Genomic DNA, 15,846 nt, shown 5'->3' with positions numbered 1-15,846 from the left:
AACATATTGCTGTCAGTGACCATGCGGCCTAATGGTAAAGGCGTCTGACTTCGGATCAGAAGATTGAGGGTTTGAGTCCCTTCATGGTTGAGTCTTTTTCTCACAGCACCCAAATTATCTTTACATACAAACTGGAAACACACTCTTACAATACTCCTTTCACTCTCACTCATTAAGAAAGCCCAATGCAAACTGCACAATCAGTCACGTTATGCCTTCAGCATTGCCACTTTTCTGTCTTTCTGCCATACCAAAGTACCTCTTCATAAATGCCTTGGATATGCAATACGTATACAACAATATGACATGGCACAATCATTCTGAACAGAACTGTGGGTAGATTCAGTGCAGGGAGTGTGTGCGTGCAGAAAGCAGAAACTATGCATGGGTAGAAGCTCTATGATTTTCTCCAGGAATAATGCAAATTGTCCCTCAGAAAAAGTATACTACTAGAGAAGAATCATAAAGGATTGACACAATTGCTGCCTTTGCTGTGGCCCCAGTTGTGTAATCTGTCAAGGACTGGTCTCTTGCAGATTGAGGCACCTAGTTGCAATTGTGTGGTAAAAATCACCCTTACAACCATTTTTGCTATAAACTTGAGATCTTTCTGAGATACTATCTCACAGACTTCTTATGAATGAGGAACTCTGAAATTGTCATATTCCAATTTGTACGTCCTTAAAACTATGCTGGTTATTCAAATGGGCAGATTGTTTTTTAAATTCCTTTCTGTCTCTAGTTGTAGTTATATTGATACAGAGGCATAATTGTTGAATGATATATATTGGTTTGATTGAAATATGTTCGTAGAGGTGGTGATAGGCTTTCTGTGTCTGTCTGAGAGCAAGGACCGGTTAACGTCTTTTTCCAAGAGCAGTTTATTGTGAAAGGTATCAGGCAAAGGAGTATGTATTGTGATGTGGTTCTCTGACTGCTTCTGTCCACTTGCCAAAAGTTCCAAGGCCCTATGATTGCACAAAAACGGTAAGATTGAAGTGGTGGGTGCCGGAGGTTTAAAATGGTCAGTTTAATTAAAGACAGAAAAGTGAAACGAATGACTGCAGAAATACTGTATGTGGCCATGAACTGAGATGAAAGGATGATTTTGGAACTCTGTCTTGCAGATTACCCTCAATGCCGCAATGGATAGGGCACTACTCTCACAGACCAGGGTGTGTAAGTTTAAGTCTATCTGAGGTGCACACCCTGAACTAATACATTTTTGCTGAAACCTAATCATATTGTTTACTCTTCCTCGTAGCAGCTTGCCAGGGTGATAGTATATTGCAACAGAACCATTCCACTTCTTCACTGAAAAGAGTCATGCTGGTTACCCAAATATGCAGCTTGTCATTTTATACAGCTTTCTTTATTGAAATTAAACTTGGACTCACTTGAAATATTCTCTTTCAAAATGAATGTTTGAGCTGCTGTGAATTTTATTTCTAGAGGTGGTGACAGGCTTTCAGGTACGTGCTTAGGTCAAGGCCCTGTTCATGTCACTTGTATAAGCTAATTCAGGGAGCAAATTAGCAAGTCAAGAAATGGGAAGTCTGAACTACTGTCAAAGCAGTTTCATTCTCTTTTCAAATAATCCAAAAATACCATTGCAGCATAAAACAGAGTATTCAATAAAAGAAGAAAGGAGGATTAATGGCAAAAAAGCACAGCATAAGATATGAAACTTTGGAAATTATCTAGATATTGTTTGAAAAAACTCCTTTGATGGAAAGAAGATGAAGAACGGTATGGGATCCTGTCCTGCGCACCTGTAATTGATATGTTCCACATCCATTCATACCACCTAACCCTAAACACCCAAACATGTTGCAGTCAGTGACCATGTGGCCTAATGGATAAGGCGTCTGACTTCGGATCAGAAGATTGAGGGTTCGAGTCCCTTCATGGTTGAGTCTTTTTCTCACAGCACCCAACTTATCTTTACATACAAACTGGAAACACACTCTTACAATACTCCTTTCACTCTCACTCATTAAGAAAGCCCAATGCAAACTGCACAATCAGTCACGTTATGCCTTCAGCATTGCTACTTTTCTGTCTTTCTGCCATACCAAAGTACCTCTTCATAAATGCCATGGAGATGCAATACGTATACAACAATATGACATGGCACAATCATTCTGAACAGAACTGTGGGTAGATTCAGTGCAGGAAGTGTGTGCGTGCAGAAAGCAGAAACTATGCATGGGTAGAAGCTCTATGATTTTCTCCAGGAATAATGCAAATTGTCCCTCAGAAAAAGTATAGTACTAGAGAAGAATCATAAAGGATTGACACAATTGCTGCCTTTGCTGTGGCCCCAGTTGTGTAATCTGTCAAGGACTGGTCTCTTGCAGATTGAGGCACCTAGTTGCAATTGTGTGGTAAAAATCACCCTTACAACCATTTTTGCTATAAACTTGAGATCTTTCTGAGATACTATCTCACAGACTTCTTATGAATGAGGAACTCTGAAATTGTCATATTCCAATTTGTACGTCCTTAAAACTATGCTGGTTATTCAAATGGGCAGATTGTTTTTTAAATTCCTTTCTGTCTCGAGTTGTAGTTATATTGATACAGAGGCATAATTGTTGAATGATATATATTGGTTTGATTGAAATATGTTCGTAGAGGTGGTGATAGGCTTTCTGTGTCTGTCTGAGAGCAAGGACCGGTTAACGTCTTTTTCCAAGAGCAGTTTATTGTGAAAGGTATCAGGCAAAGGAGTATGTATTGTGATGTGGTTCTCTGACTGCTTCTGTCCACTTGCCAAAAGTTCCAAGAGCCTATGATAGCACAAAAACGGTAAGATTGAAGTGGTGGGTGCCGGAGGTTTAAAATGGTCAGTTTAATTAAAGACAGAAAAGTGAAATGAATGACTGCAGAAATACTGTATGTGGCCATGAACTGAGATGAAAGGATGATTTTGGGACTCTGTCTTGCAGATTTACCCTCAATGCCGCAATGGATAGGGCACTACTCTCACAGACCAGGGTGTGTAAGTTTAACTCTATCTGAGGTGCACACCCTGAACTAATACATTTTTGCTGAAACCTAATCATATTGTTTACTCTTCCTCGTAGCAGCTTGCCAGGGTGATAGTATATTGCAACAGAACCATTCCACTTCTTCACTGAAAAGAGTCATACTGGTTACCCAAATGTGCAGCGTGTCATTTTATACAGCTTTCTTTATTGAAATTAAACTTGGACTCACTTGAAATATTCTCTTTCAAAATGAATGTTTTGAGCTGCTGTGAATTTTATTTCTAGAGGTGGTGACAGGCTTTCAGGTACGTGCTTAGGTCAAGGCCCTGTTCATGTCACTTGTATAAGCTAATTCAGGGAGCAAATTAGCAAGTCAAGAAATGGGAAGTCTGAACTACTGTCAAAGCAGTTTAATTCTCTTTTCAAATAATCCAAAAATACCATTGCAGCATAAAACAGAGTATTCAATAAAATAAGAAAGGAGTATTAACGGCAAAAAAGCACATCATAAGATATGAAACTTTGGAAATTATCTAGATATTGTTTGAAAAAACTCCTTTGATGGAAAGAAGATGAAGAACGGTATGGGATCCTGTCCTGCGCACCTGTACTTGATATGTTCCACATCCATTCATACCACCTAACCCTAAACACCCAAACATATAGCAGTCAGTGACCATGGGCCTAATGGATAAGGCGTCTGACTTCGGATCAGAAGATTGAGGGTTCAAGTCCCTTCATGGTTGAGTCTTTTTCTCACAGCACCCAACTTATCTTTACATACAAACTGGAGGCACACTCTTACAATACTCCTTTCACTCTCACTCATTAAGAAAGCCCAATACAAACTGCACAATCAGTCACGTTATGCCTTCAGCATTGCTACTTTTCTGTCTTTCTGCCATACCAAAGTACCTCTTCATAAATGCCACGGATATGCAATACGTATACAACAATATGACATGGCACAATCATTCTGAACAGAACTGTGGGTAGATTCAGTGCAGGGAGTGTGTGCGTGCAGAAAGCAAAAACTATGCATGGGTAGAAGCTCTATGATTTTCTCCAGGAATAATGCAAATTGTCCCTCAGAAAAAGTATAGTACTAGAGAAGAATCATAAAGGATTGACACAATTGCTGCCTTTGCTGTTGCCCCAGTTGTGTAATCTGTCAAGGACTGGTCTCTTGCAGATTGAGGCACCTAGTTGCAATTGTGTGGTAAAAATCACCCTTACAACCATTTTTGCTATAAACTTGAGATCTTTCTGAGATACTATCTCACAGACTTCTTATGAATGAGGAACTCTGAAATTGTCACATTCCAATTTGTACGTCCTTAAAACTCTGCTGGTTATTCAAATGGGCAGATTGTTTTTTAAATTCCTTTCTGTCTCGAGTTGTAGTTATATTGATACAGAGGCATAATTGTTGAATGATATATATTGGTTTGATTGAAATATGTTCGTAGAGGTGGTGATAGGCTTTCTGTGTCTGTCTGAGAGCAAGGACGGGTTAACGTCTTTTTCCAAGAGCAGTTTGTTGTGAAAGGTATCAGGCAAAGGAGTATGTATTGTGATGTGGTTCTCTGACTGCTTCTGTCCACTTGCCAAAAGTTCCAAGAGCCTATGATAGCACAAAAATGGTAAGATTGAAGTGGTGGGTGCCGGAGGTTTAAAATGGTCAGTTTAATTAAAGACAGAAAAGTGAAACGAATGAATGCAGAAATACTGTATGTGGCCATGAACTGAGATGAAAGGATGATTTTGGAACTCTGTCTTGCAGATTACCCTCAATGCTGCAATGGATAGGGCACTACTCTCACAGACCAGGGTCTGTAAGTTTAAGTCTATGTGAGGTGCACACCCTGAACTAATACATTTTTGCTGAAATCTAATCATATTGTTTACTCTTCCTCGTAGCAGCTTGCCAGGGTGATAGTATATTGGAACAGAACCATTCCACTTCTTCACTGAAAAGAGTCAAGCTGGTTACACAAATGTGCAGCGTGTCATTTTATACTACTTTCTTTATTGAAATTAAACTTGGACTCACTTGAAATATTCTCTTTCAAAATGAATGTTTTGAGCTGCTGTGAATTTTATTTCTAGAGGTGGTGACAGGCTTTCAGGTATGTGCTTAGGTCAAGGCCCTGTTCATGTCACTTGTATAAGCTAATTCAGGGAGCAAATTAGCAAGTCAAGAAATGGGAAGTCTGAACTACTGTCAAAGCAGTTTCATTCTCTTTTCAAATAATCCAAAAATACCATTGCAGCATAAAACAGAGTATTCAATAACAGAAGAAAGGAGGATTAACGGCAAAAAAGCACAGCATAAGATATGAAACTTTGGAAATTATCTAGATATTGTTTGAAAAAACTCCTTTGATGGAAAGAAGATGAAGAACGGTATGGGATCCTGTCCTGCACACAGGTAATTGATATGTTCCACATCCAATCATGCACCTAACCCTAAACACCCAAACATATTGCAGTCAGTGACCATGTGGCCTAATGGATAAGGCGTCTGACTTCGGATCATAACATTGAGGGTTCGAGTCCCTTCATGGTTGAGTCTTTTTCTCACAGCACTCAACTTATCTTTACATACAAACTGGAGGCACACTCTTACAATACTCCTTTCACTCTCACTCATTCAGAAAGCCCAATGCAAACTGCACAATCAGTCACGTTATGCCTTCAGCATTGCTACTTTTCTGTCTTTCTGCCATACCAAAGTACCTCTTCATAAATGCCTTGGATATGCAATACGTATACAACAATATGACATGGCACAATCATTCTGAACAGAACTGTGGGTAGATTCAGTGCAGGGAGTGTGTGCGTGCAGAAAGCAGAAACTATGCATGGGTAGAAGCTCTATGATTTTCTCCAGGAATAATGCAAATTGTCCCTCAGAAAAAGTATTGTACTAGAGAAGAATCATAAAGGATTGACACAATTGCTGCCTTTGCTGTTGCCCCAGTTGTGTAATCTGTCAAGGACTGGTCTCTTGCAGATTGAGGCACCTAGTTGCAATTGTGTGGTAAAAATCACCCTTACAACCATTTTTGCTATAAACTTGAGATCTTTCTGAGATACTATCTCACAGACTTCTTATGAATGAGGAACTCTGAAATTGTCACATTCCATGTTGTACGTCCTTAAAACTCTGCTGGTTATTCAAATGGGCAGATTGTTTTTTAAATTCCTTTCTGTCTCGAGTTGTAGTTATGTTGATAGAGAGGCATAATTGTTTAATGATATATATTGGTTTGATTGAAATATGTTCGTAGAGGTGGTGATAGGCTTTCTGTGTCTGTCTGAGAGCAAGGACCGGTTAACGTCTTTTTCCAAGAGCTGTTTGTTATGAAAGGTATCAGGCAAAGGAGTATGTATTGTGATGTGGTTCTCTGACTGCTTCTGTCCACTTGCCAAAAGTTCCAAGAGCCTATGATAGCACAAAAACGGTAAGATTGAAGTGGTGGGTGCCGGAGGTTTAAAATGGTCAGTTTAATTAAAGACAGAAAAGTGAAACGAATGACTGCAGAAATACTGTATGTGGCCATGAACTGAGATGAAAGGATGATTTTGGAACGCAGTCTTGCAGATTTACCCTCAATGCCGCAATGGATAGGGCACTACTCTCACAGACCAGGGTGTGTAAGTTTAAGTCTATCTGAGGTGCACACCCTGAACTAATAAATTTTTGCTGAAACCTAATAATATTGTTTACTCTTCCTCGTAGCAGCTTGCCAGGGTGATAGTATATTGCAACAGAACCATTCCACTTCTTCACTGAAAAGAGTCATACTGGTTACCCAAATGTGCAGCGTGTCATTTTATACAGCTTTCTTTATTGAAATTAAACTTGGACTCACTTGAAATATTCTCTTTCAAAATGAATGTTTTGAGCTGCTGTGAATTTTATTTCTAGAGGTGGTGACAGGCTTTCAGGTACGTGCTTAGGTCAAGGCCCTGTTCATGTCACTTGTATAAGCTAATTCATGGAGCAAATTAGCAAGTCAAGAAATGGGAAGTCTGAACTACTGTCAAAGCAGTTTCATTCTCTTTTCAAATAATCCAAAAATACCATTGCAGCATAAAACAAAGTATTCAATAAAAGAAGAAAGGAGGATTAACGGCAAAAAAACACATCATAAGATATGAAACTTTGGAAATTATCTAGATATTGTTTGAAAAAACTCCTTTGATGGAAAGAAGATGAAGAACGGTATGGGATCCTGTCCTGCACAGCTGTAATTGATGTGTTCCACATCCAATCATACACCTAACCCTAATCACCCAAACATATTGCAGGCAGTGACCATGTGGCCTAATGGATAAGGCGTCTGACTTTGGATCAGAAGATTGAAGGTTTGAGTCCCTTCGTGGTTGAGTCTTTTTCTCACAGCACCCAACTTATCTTTACATACAAACTGGAGGCAAACTCTTACAATACTCCTTTCACTCTCACTCATTCAGAAAGCCCAATACAAACTGCACAATCAGTCATGTTATGCCTTCAGCATTGCTACTTTTCTGTCTTTCTGCCATACCAAAGTACCTCTTCATAAATGCCTTGGATATGCAATACGTATACAACAATATGACATGGCACAATCATTCTGAACAGAACTTTGGGTAGATTCAGTGCAGGGAGTGTGTGCGTGCAGAAAGCAGAAACTATGCATGGGTAGAAGCTCTATGATTTTCTCCAGGAATAATGCAAATTGTCCCTCAGAAAAAGTATTGTACTAGAGAAGAATCATAAAGGATTGACACAATTGCTGCCTTTGCTGTTGCCCCAGTTGTGTAATCTGTCAAGGACTGGTCTCTTGCAGATTGAGGCACCTAGTTGCAATTGTGTGGTAAAAATCACCATTACAACCATTTTTGCTATAAACTTGAGATCTTTCTGAGATACTATCTCACAGACTTCTTATGAATGAGGAACTCTGAAATTGTCACATTCCAATTTGTACGTCCTTAAAACTCTGCTGGTTATTCAAATGGGCAGATTGTTTTTTAAATTCCTTTCTGTCTCGAGTTGTAGTTATATTGATACAGAGGCATAATTGTTGAATGATATATATTGGTTTGAATGAAATTTTTTCGTAGAGGTGGTGATAGGCTTTCTGTGTCTGTCTGAGAGCAAGAACCGGTTAACGTCTTTTTCCAAGAGCAGTTTGTTGTGAAAGGTATCAGGCAAAGGAGTATGTATTGTGATGTGGTTCTCTGACTGCTTCTGTCCACTTGCCAAAAGTTCCAAGAGCCTATGATAGCACAAAAACGGTAAGATTGAAGTGGTGGGTGCCGGAGGTTTAAAATGGTCAGTTTAATTGAAGACAGAAAAGTGAAATGAATGACTGCAGAAATACTGTATGTGGCCATGAACTGAGATGAAAGGATGATTTTGGGACTCTGTCTTGCAGATTTACCCTCAATGCCGCAATGGATAGGGCACTACTCTCACAGACCAGGGTGTGTAAGTTTAACTCTATCTGAGGTGCACACCCTGAACTAATACATTTTTGCTGAAACCTAATCATATTGTTTACTCTTCCTCGTAGCAGCTTGCCAGGGTGATAGTATATTGCAACAGAACCATTCCACTTCTTCACTGAAAAGAGTCAAGCTGGTTACACAAATGTGCAGCGTGTCATTTTATACTACTTTCTTTATTGAAATTAAACTTGGACTCACTTGAAATATTCTCTTTCAAAATGAATGTTTTGAGCTGCTGTGAATTTTATTTCTAGAGGTGGTGACAGGCTTTCAGGTATGTGCTTAGGTCAAGGCCCTGTTCATGTCACTTGTATAAGCTAATTCAGGGAGCAAATTAGCAAGTCAAGAAATGGGAAGTCTGAACTACTGTCAAAGCAGTTTCATTCTCTTTTCAAATAATCCAAAAATACCATTGCAGCATAAAACAGAGTATTCAATAATAGAAGAAAGGAGGATTAACGGCAAAAAAGCACAGCATAAGATATGAAACTTTGGAAATTATCTAGATATTGTTTGAAAAAACTCCTTTGATGGAAAGAAGATGAAGAACGGTATGGGATCCTGTCCTGCACACAGGTAATTGATATCTTCCACATCCAATCATACACCTAACCCTAAACACCCAAACATATTGCAGTCAGTGACCATGTGGCCTAATGGATAAGGCGTCTGACTTCGGATCATAACATTGAGGGTTCGAGTCCCTTCATGGTTGAGTCTTTTTCTCACTGCTCCCAACTTATCTTTACATACAAACTGGAGGCACACTCTTACAATACTCCTTTCACTCTCACTCATTCAGAAAGCCCAATGCAAACTGCACAATCAGTCACGTTATGCCTTCAGCATTGCTACTTTTCTGTCTTTCTGCCATACCAAAGTACCTCTTCATAAATGCCTTGGATATGCAATACGTACACAACAATATGACATGGCACAATCATTCCGAACAGAACTGTGGGTAGATTCAGTGCAGGGAGTGTGTGCGTGCAGAAAGCAGAAACTATGCATGGGTAGAAGCTCTATGATTTTCTCCAGGAATAATGCAAATTGTCCCTCAGAAAAAGTATTGTACTAGAGAAGAATCATAAAGGATTGACACAATTGCTGCCTTTGCTGTTGCCCCAGTTGTGTAATCTGTCAAGGACTGGTCTCTTGCAGATTGAGGCACCTAGTTGCAATTGTGTGGTAAAAATCACCCTTACAACCATTTTTGCTATAAACTTGAGATCTTTCTGAGATACTATCTCACAGACTTCTTATGAATGAGGAACTCTGAAATTGTCACATTCCATGTTGTACGTCCTTAAAACTCTGCTGGTTATTCAAATGGGCAGATTGTTTTTTAAATTCCTTTCTGTCTCGAGTTGTAGTTATGTTGATAGAGAGGCATAATTGTTTAATGATATATATTGGTTTGATTGAAATATGTTCGTAGAGGTGGTGATAGGCTTTCTGTGTCTGTCTGAGAGCAAGGACCGGTTAACGTCTTTTTCCAAGAGCTGTTTGTTATGAAAGGTATCAGGCAAAGGAGTATGTATTGTGATGTGGTTCTCTGACTGCTTCTGTCCACTTGCCAAAAGTTCCAAGGCCATATGATAGCACAAAAACGGTAAGATTGAAGTGGTGGGTGCCGGAGGTTTAAAATGGTCAGTTTAATTAAAGACAGAAAAGTGAAACGAATGACTGCAGAAATACTGTATGTGGCCATGAACTGAGATGAAAGGATGATTTTGGAACTCTGTCTTGCAGATTACCCTCAATGCCGCAATAGATAGGGCACTACTCTCACAGACCAGGGTGTGTAAGTTTAAGTCTATCTGAGGTCCACACCTTGAACTAATAAATTTTTGCTGAAACCTAATCATATTGTTTACTCTTCCTCATAGCAGCTTGCCAGGGTGATAGTATATTGCAACAGAACCATTCCACTTCTTCACTGAAAAGTGTCATGCTGGTTACCCAAATGAGCAGGGTGTCATTTTATACAGCTTTCTTTATTGAAATTAAACTTGGACTCACTTGAAATATTCTCTTTCAAAATGAATGTTTTGAGCTGCTGTGACTTTTATTTCTAGAGGTGGTGACAGGCTTTCAGGTACGTGCTTAGGTCAAGGCCCTGTTCATGTCACTTGTATAAGCTAATTCAGGGAGCAAATTAGCAAGTCAAGAAATGGGAAGTCTGAACTACTGTCAAAGCAGTTTCATTCTCTTTTCAAATAATCCAAAAATACCATTGCAGCATAAAACAAAGTATTCAATAAAAGAAGAAAGGAGGATTAACAGCAAAAAAGCACATCATAAGATATGAAACTTTGGAAATTATCTAGATATTGTTTGAAAAAACTCCTTTGATGGAAAGAAGATGAAGAACGGTATGGGATCCTGTCCTGCGCACCTGAAATTGATATGTTCCACATACATTCATACCACCTAAGCATAAAACACACAAACATATTGCTGTCAGTGACCATGCGGCCTAATGGTAAAGGCGTCTGACTTCGGATCAGAAGATTGAGGGTTCGAGTCCCTTCATGGTTGAGTCTTTTTCTCACAGCACCCAACTTATCTTTACATACAAACTGGAAACACACTCTTACAATACTCCTTTCACTCTCACTCATTAAGAAAGCCCAATGCAAACTGCACAATCAGTCACGTTATGCCTTCAGCATTGCTACTTTTCTGTCTTTCTGCCATACCAAAGTACCTCTTCATAAATGCCTTGGATATGCAATACGTATACAACAATATGACATGGCACAATCATTCTGAACAGAACTGTGGGTAGATTCAGTGCAGGGAGTGTGTGCGTGCAGAAAGCAGAAACTATGCATGGGTAGAAACTCTATGATTTTCTCCAGGAATAATGCAAATTGTCCCTCAGAAAAAGTATACTACTAGAGAAGAATCATAAAGGATTGACACAATTGCTGCCTTTGCTGTGGCCCCAGTTGTGTAATCTGTCAAGGACTGGTCTCTTGCAGATTGAGGCACCTAGTTGCAATTGTGTGGTAAAAATCACCCTTACAACCATTTTTGCTATAAACTTGAGATCTTTCTGAGATACTATCTCACAGACTTCTTATGAATGAGGAACTCTGAAATTGTCATATTCCAATTTGTACGTCCTTAAAACTATGCTGGTTATTCAAATGGGCAGATTGTTTTTTAAATTCCTTTCTGTCTCTAGTTGTAGTTATATTGATACAGAGGCATAATTGTTGAATGATATATATTGGTTTGATTGAAATATGTTCGTAGAGGTGGTGATAGGCTTTCTGTGTCTGTCTGAGAGCAAGGACCGGTTAACGTCTTTTTCCAAGAGCAGTTTATTGTGAAAGGTATCAGGCAAAGGAGTATGTATTGTGATGTGGTTCTCTGACTGCTTCTGTCCACTTGCCAAAAGTTCCAAGGCCCTATGATTGCACAAAAACGGTAAGATTGAAGTGGTGGGTGCCGGAGGTTTAAAATGGTCAGTTTAATTAAAGACAGAAAAGTGAAACGAATGACTGCAGAAATACTGTATGTGGCCATGAACTGAGATGAAAGGATGATTTTGGAACTCTGTCTTGCAGATTACCCTCAATGCCGCAATAGATAGGGCACTACTCTCACAGACCAGGGTGTGTAAGTTTAAGTCTATCTGAGGTGCACACCCTGAACTAATACATTTTTGCTGAAACCTAATCATATTGTTTACTCTTCCTCGTAGCAGCTTGCCAGGGTGATAGTATATTGCAACAGAACCATTCCACTTCTTCACTGAAAAGTGTCATGCTGGTTACCCAAATGAGCAGCGTGTCATTTTATACAGCTTTCTTTATTGAAATTAAACTTGGACTCACTTGAAATATTCTCTTTCAAAATGAATGTTTTGAGCTGCTGTGACTTTTATTTCTAGAGGTGGTGACAGGCTTTCAGGTACGTGCTTAGGTCAAGGCCCTGTTCATGTCACTTGTATAAGCTAATTCAGGGAGCAAATTAGCAAGTCAAAAAATGGGAAGTCTGAACTACTGTCAAAGCAGTTTCATTCTCTTTTCAAATAATCCAAAAATACCATTGCAGCATAAAACAGAGTATTCAATAAAAGAAGAAAGGAGGATTAACAGCAAAAAAGCACATCATAAGATATGAAACTTTGGAAATTATCTAGATATTGTTTGAAAAAACTCCTTTGATGGAAAGAAGATGAAGAACGGTATGGGATCCTGTCCTGCGCACCTGTAATTGATATGTTCCACATCCATTCATACCACCTAACCCTAAACAACCAAACATATTGCTGTCAGTGACCATGTGGCCTAATGGATAAGGCGTCTGACTTCGGATCAGGAGATTGAGGGTTCGAGTCCCTTCATGGTTGAGTCTTTTTCTCACAGCACCCAACTTATCTTTACATACAAACTGGAGGCACACTCTTACAATACTCCTTTCACTCTCACTCATTAAGAAAGCCCAATACAAACTGCACAATCAGTCACGTTATGCCTTCAGCATTGCTACTTTTCTGTCTTTCTGCCATACCAAAGTACCTCTTCATAAATGCCTTGGATATGCAATACGTATACAACAATATGACATGGCACAATCATTCTGAACAGAACTGTGGGTAGATTCAGTGCAGGGAGTGTGTGCGTGCAGAAAGCAGAAACTATGCATGGGTAGAAGCTCTATGATTTTCTCCAGGAATAATGCAAATTGTCCCTCAGAAAAAGTATAGTACTAGAGAAGAATCATAAAGGATTGACACAATTGCTGCCTTTGCTGTTGCCCCAGTTGTGTAATCTGTCAAGGACTGGTCTCTTGCAGATTGAGGCACCTAGTTGCAATTGTGTGGTAAAAATCACCCTTACAACCATTTTTGCTATAAACTTGAGATCTTTCTGAGATACTATCTCACAGACTTCTTATGAATGAGGAACTCTGAAATTGTCACATTCCAATTTGTACCTCCTTAAAACTCTGCTGGTTATTCAAATGGGCAGATTGTTTTTTAAATTCCTTTCTGTCTCGAGTTGTAGTTATATTGATACAGAGGCATAATTGTTGAATGATATATATTGGTTTGATTGAAATATGTTCGTAGAGGTGGTGATAGGCTTTCTGTGTCTGTCTGAGAGCAAGGACGGGTTAACGTCTTTTTCCAAGAGCAGTTTGTTGTGAAAGGTATCAGGCAAAGTAGTATGTATTGTGATGTGGTTCTCTGACTGCTTCTGTCCACTTGCCAAAAGTTCCAAGAGCCTATGATAGCACAAAAATGGTAAGATTGAAGTGGTGGGTGCCGGGGTTTAAAATGGTCAGTTTAATTAAAGACAGAAAAGTGAAACGAATGACTGCAGAAATACTGTATGTGGCCATGAACTGAGATGAAAGGATGATTTTGGAACTCTGTCTTGCAGATTACCCTCAATGCTGCAATGGATAGGGCACTACTCTCACAGACCAGGGTCTGTAAGTTTAAGTCTATGTGAGGTGCACACCCTGAACTAATACATTTTTGCTGAAATCTAATCATATTGTTTACTCTTCCTCGTAGCAGCTTGCCAGGGTGATAGTATATTGGAACAGAACCATTCCACTTCTTCACTGAAAAGAGTCAAGCTGGTTACACAAATGTGCAGCGTGTCATTTTATACTACTTTCTTTATTGAAATTAAACTTGGACTCACTTGAAATATTCTCTTTCAAAATGAATGTTTTGAGCTGCTGTGAATTTTATTTCTAGAGGTGGTGACAGGCTTTCAGGTATGTGCTTAGGTCAAGGCCCTGTTCATGTCACTTGTATAAGCTAATTCAGGGAGCAAATTAGCAAGTCAAGAAATGGGAAGTCTGAACTACTGTCAAAGCAGTTTCATTCTCTTTTCAAATAATCCAAAAATACCATTGCAGCATAAAACAGAGTATTCAATAATAGAAGAAAGGAGGATTAACGGCAAAAAAGCACAGCATAAGATATGAAACTTTGGAAATTATCTAGATATTGTTTGAAAAAACTCCTTTGATGGAAAGAAGATGACGAACGGTATGGGATCCTGTCCTGCACACAGGTAATTGATATCTTCCACATCCAATCATACACCTAACCCTAAACACCCAAACATATTGCATTCAGTGACCATGTGGCCTAATGGATAAGGCGTCTGACTTCGGATCATAACATTGAGGGTTCGAGTCCCTTCATGGTTGAGTCTTTTTCTCACTGCTCCCAACTTATCTTTACATACAAACTGGAGGCACACTCTTACAATACTCCTTTCACTCTCACTCATTCAGAAAGCCCAATGCACACTGCACAATCAGTCACGTTATGCCTTCAGCATTGCTACTTTTCTGTCTTTCTGCCATACCAAAGTACCTCTTCATAAATGCCTTGGATATGCAATACGTACACAACAATATGACATGGCACAATCATTCCGAACAGAACTGTGGGTAGATTCAGTGCAGGGAGTGTGTGCGTGCAGAAAGCAGAAACTATGCATGGGTAGAAGCTCTATGATTTTCTCCAGGAATAATGCAAATTGTCCCTCAGAAAAAGTATTGTACTAGAGAAGAATCATAAAGGATTGACACAATTGCTGCCTTTGCTGTTGCCCCAGTTGTGTAATCTGTCAAGGACTGGTCTCTTGCAGATTGAGGCACCTAGTTGCAATTGTGTGGTGAAAATCACCCTTACAACCATTTTTGCTATAAACTTGAGATCTTTCTGAGATACTATCTCACAGACTTCTTATGAATGAGGAACTCTGAAATTGTCACATTCCATGTTGTACGTCCTTAAAACTCTGCTGGTTATTCAAATGGGCAGATTGTTTTTTAAATTCGTTTCTGTCTCGAGTTGTAGTTATGTTGATAGAGAGGCATAATTGTTTAATGATATATATTGGTTTGATTGAAATATGTTCGTAGAGGTGGTGATAGGCTTTCTGTGTCTGTCTGAGAGCAAGGACCGGTTAACGTCTTTTTCCAAGAGCTGTTTGTTATGAAAGGTATCAGGCAAAGGAGTATGTATTGTGATGTGGTTCTCTGACTGCTTCTGTCCACTTGCCAAAAGTTCCAAGGCCATATGATAGCACAAAAACGGTAAGATTGAAGTGGTGGGTGCCGGAGGTTTAAAATGGTCAGTTTAATTAAAGACAGAAAAGTGAAACGAATGACTGCAGAAATACTGTATGTGGCCATGAACTGAGATGAAAGGATGATTTTGGAACTCTGTCTTGCAGATTACCCTCAATGCCGCAATAGATAGGGCACTACTCTCACAGACCAGGGTGTGTAAGTTTAAGTCTATCTGAGGTGCACACCCTGAACTAATAAATTTTTGCTGAAACCTAATCATATTGTT

The 15,846-nt window shown here is 39.3% G+C and overlaps 6 non-coding genes across 6 annotated transcripts; all 6 read left to right on the top strand.

The window, feature by feature from the left end:
• The first annotated feature begins 1,841 nt into the window (after positions 1-1,841).
• On the top strand, positions 1,842-1,914 carry TRNAR-UCG (transfer RNA arginine (anticodon UCG)). Its single transcript has one exon. It is a non-coding gene; the product is annotated as a tRNA-Arg (tRNA).
• A 3,576-nt stretch (positions 1,915-5,490) lies between these two features.
• TRNAR-UCG (transfer RNA arginine (anticodon UCG)) lies at positions 5,491-5,563 on the top strand. The gene has a single exon. It is a non-coding gene; the product is annotated as a tRNA-Arg (tRNA).
• A 3,577-nt stretch (positions 5,564-9,140) lies between these two features.
• On the top strand, positions 9,141-9,213 carry TRNAR-UCG (transfer RNA arginine (anticodon UCG)). The gene has a single exon. It is a non-coding gene; the product is annotated as a tRNA-Arg (tRNA).
• Positions 9,214-10,966: 1,753 nt separating this feature from the next.
• On the top strand, positions 10,967-11,039 carry TRNAR-UCG (transfer RNA arginine (anticodon UCG)). The gene has a single exon. It is a non-coding gene; the product is annotated as a tRNA-Arg (tRNA).
• Positions 11,040-12,791: 1,752 nt separating this feature from the next.
• On the top strand, positions 12,792-12,864 carry TRNAR-UCG (transfer RNA arginine (anticodon UCG)). Its single transcript has one exon. It is a non-coding gene; the product is annotated as a tRNA-Arg (tRNA).
• A 1,750-nt stretch (positions 12,865-14,614) lies between these two features.
• Positions 14,615-14,687, top strand: TRNAR-UCG (transfer RNA arginine (anticodon UCG)). The gene has a single exon. It is a non-coding gene; the product is annotated as a tRNA-Arg (tRNA).
• The last annotated feature ends 1,159 nt before the right edge of the window (positions 14,688-15,846 follow it).

Source organism: Pleurodeles waltl, chromosome 4_1 (genome assembly GCF_031143425.1).
Source record: "Pleurodeles waltl isolate 20211129_DDA chromosome 4_1, aPleWal1.hap1.20221129, whole genome shotgun sequence".
NCBI classification, from domain to species: Eukaryota; Metazoa; Chordata; class Amphibia; order Caudata; family Salamandridae; genus Pleurodeles; species Pleurodeles waltl.
This window is presented reverse-complemented; position numbering and strand designations above follow the sequence as displayed.